Raw genomic sequence first — 2909 nt, 5'->3', positions numbered from 1 at the left:
AAACTTCCCAGACCAGTGTAATTAGGAAGGTATTTAAGACTCTCCTTCCTTCCTAACTCTAATTGTCCCTGAGTTATTTTTTTTTTTTACTTTAAAACTAAGCAATATAGGCTCACGCCTATAATCCCAGAACTTTGAGAGGCTGAGGTGGGCAGATCACCTAAGGTCAGGAGTTCGAGACCAGCCTGGCCAACATGGTGAAACCCTGTCTTTACTAAAAATGCAATAATTAGCCAGGCATGGTGGTGCATGCCAGTAATCCCAGCTACTCGGGAGGCTGAAGTAAGAGAATCTCTGGAACCTGGGAGGCAGAAGTTGCAGTGAGCCAAAATTGCGCCACTATACACCAGTCTCGGCGACAGAGCGAGACTCTGTCTCAAAGAAAAAACAAAAACAAAAAGAAAAGAAAGTTTAAAAAAATTTAAAAAAAAACAAAAACTAAGCAATACTTTAGCTTTTCTTAGACTCTAGGGCCAGTCTTGTGATGTTCAGTTGGATAGCTCGGAGCTTTCCCTCAGGCCACTTCATCATTGTTTCCCGTTATCAGCTAATTAAAATGAGACTAGTAAAAGATAATCTTTCACAATTGGACTCAAAAGAGAAGACAGCCGGAGATTGGGTCGTCTGTCCCTACCAAATTTACAGACTTTAGATGATTGGAGCAGATTATTTACATTTGTGCAACCAGTATTATACCTATTTTCAAAAGAAAGTCTATTACTCCTGAAATCATCTTGGGGTTTGACTTATCGAACTTATTTCTTCAAGTAAAATAAATTCTAAAAGCATTAAGAACTTTTACATGACATAGAAAATGGTTGATCTTTTGAGAGAAAATGGCCAGGCCAAAAAAAAAAAAAAAAAGAAAGAAAGAAAAGAAAAAAGAAAAAGATTGAACTACACAATAGAAAAAAGGATGCTCGATTTTGTTGAAATGACTATAAACTTTAAAATGAGAGATTTACAGCTTACAAAACGTCTCCTCTCAGATGCAATTCTTTTTTAAAAATTTAATCACTTTCTCAGCCGTGTACGTTTACAGTATATTCAAGTGTAAATCAAATCACTAAGACAACAAAACCATTCACAATTTATAAACTGTGTCCATAAAGAATTCCATTTTGCCAATAATAAACAGGAACAGTCTCTGCATCACTTTGATTTCCATAAAGAAGTATTATCAGAGGTTGATATGTTACATTCTTTTTTTAAAAAGACTATTTATTTATTTATTAATTTAGACAGAGTCTCGCTCTGTTGCCCTGGCTGGAGTGCAATGGCCCAATCTCGGCTCACTGCAACCTCTGCCTCCCAGGTTCAAGTGATTCTCCTGCCTCAGCCTCCCTAGTAGCTAGGGTTACAGGCATGCGCCATCACTCCCAATTAATTTTTGTATTTTAGTAGAGACGGGGTTTTACTATGTTGGCCAGGCTGGTCTTGAACTCCTGACCTCAAGTGATCTGCCCACCTCAGCCTCCCGAAGTGCTGGGATTACAGGCATGAGCCACCATGCCTGGCCTATATGTTATCTTTTTAAAATAAAACATCTTATTAATTTAGACCCCTGGGACCCTTAACTATTATATCATGACTTTAGTTTTGCAAAGTCTGCCCACAAGTAGGTTTTTTTTTTTTAATGTATTAAATACCTAACGCTGCTATGCGAACATACTGTCACCAGATGGCAGTTGTATGCCACAGCCCTCAAGGTTTGATCTATAAGACGTAAGCTAAGACTTGTTTCATTGAAGTAGAGATATTATCTTTCTTTTACCTTGTTCATATCAAAAGCATATAATAAACTTAAATAGTAACGAAATCTGAAAACACTTTTTTGTTTTTTTTTTTGAGACGGAGTTTCGCTATGTCTCCCAGGCTGGAGAGCAGTGGCATGATCTCGGCTCACCACAACCTCTGCCTCCCGGGTCCAAGCGATTCTTCTGCCTCAGCCTCCAGAGTAGTAGCTAGGATTACAGCCATGCACCACCATGCCCAACTAATTATTGTATTTTTAGTAAAGACAGGGTTTCACCCTCTTGGCCAGGCTGGTCTCGAACGTCCTACCTCAGGTGATCTGCCGGCCTCGGCCTCCCAAAGTGGTGGGATTACAGGCGTGAGTTACCACACCTGGCCTGAAAATACTTTAGAACAAATGCCAAACAAGTGAACTCCAGGATGCAATTTTATTTGCACAACATATCTCACTCTAACCAAATACCAATGTTTCATTAGAATGCTAATCTTTGTATCTATTATCACTTGGACTTAATAGTTCTTCCTGATTTTCTTTTATCCTCAATTTACAGTCTTGTCCCACACCCCTCGCCCAACACTCATTTAGTCAAACACGATATAGCCATGGCAGCCTAGTTATCCCAACTAAAAGAATAGCATCTCTTATGGTCTCTTCATCTCCCTGAAGCTTTCTGGTTCTTTTATTTTTCTCTGTTTCTTCCTCTTCGCTTAGGATATATAATTTATTCTCCATAGTTCCTAGAAAATGTATCTTCAAGTTTGTTTCTAATTTTAAAAATTTGTTTGATTTTTCTTGTTGAGAATAATTTACACTGCTCCATTGCTGGAACTGACTAAATCCTTTTGTGGTTCGTAAGTGCGATGATTGGTTTTTCACACATATATGTGAGAGGTGCCTCCCTCAAACCTTGTTAGGAGTAGAAGGTAGGCACATTACCTATCTAACATGAAAAAAGAAGAGAAAAAATAACATTTCTAAAAGGTGCCCAAACAACCCAATTCAAAAATGGCAAAGGACTTGAATAAATATTTATCCAAAGAAGATATACCAGTAATAAGCACATTAAAAAATACTCAACATCACTAGTTATTAAAGAAATGCAAATCAAAACCACAATGAAATACTACATGATACCCACTGCAATGGTTATAAA

The 2909-nt window shown here is 37.9% G+C and overlaps 1 pseudogene; it reads left to right on the top strand.

Moving 5' to 3' along the window:
- Positions 1 to 2592: 2592 nt before the first annotated feature.
- On the top strand, positions 2593 to 2702 carry LOC112131195 (small nucleolar RNA U13; annotated as a pseudogene).
- Positions 2703 to 2909: the final 207 nt, after the last annotated feature.

The sequence above is a fragment of the Pongo abelii genome, chromosome X (assembly GCF_028885655.2).
Source record: "Pongo abelii isolate AG06213 chromosome X, NHGRI_mPonAbe1-v2.0_pri, whole genome shotgun sequence".
In the NCBI taxonomy this organism is placed as follows: domain Eukaryota; kingdom Metazoa; phylum Chordata; class Mammalia; order Primates; family Hominidae; genus Pongo; species Pongo abelii.
This window is presented reverse-complemented; position numbering and strand designations above follow the sequence as displayed.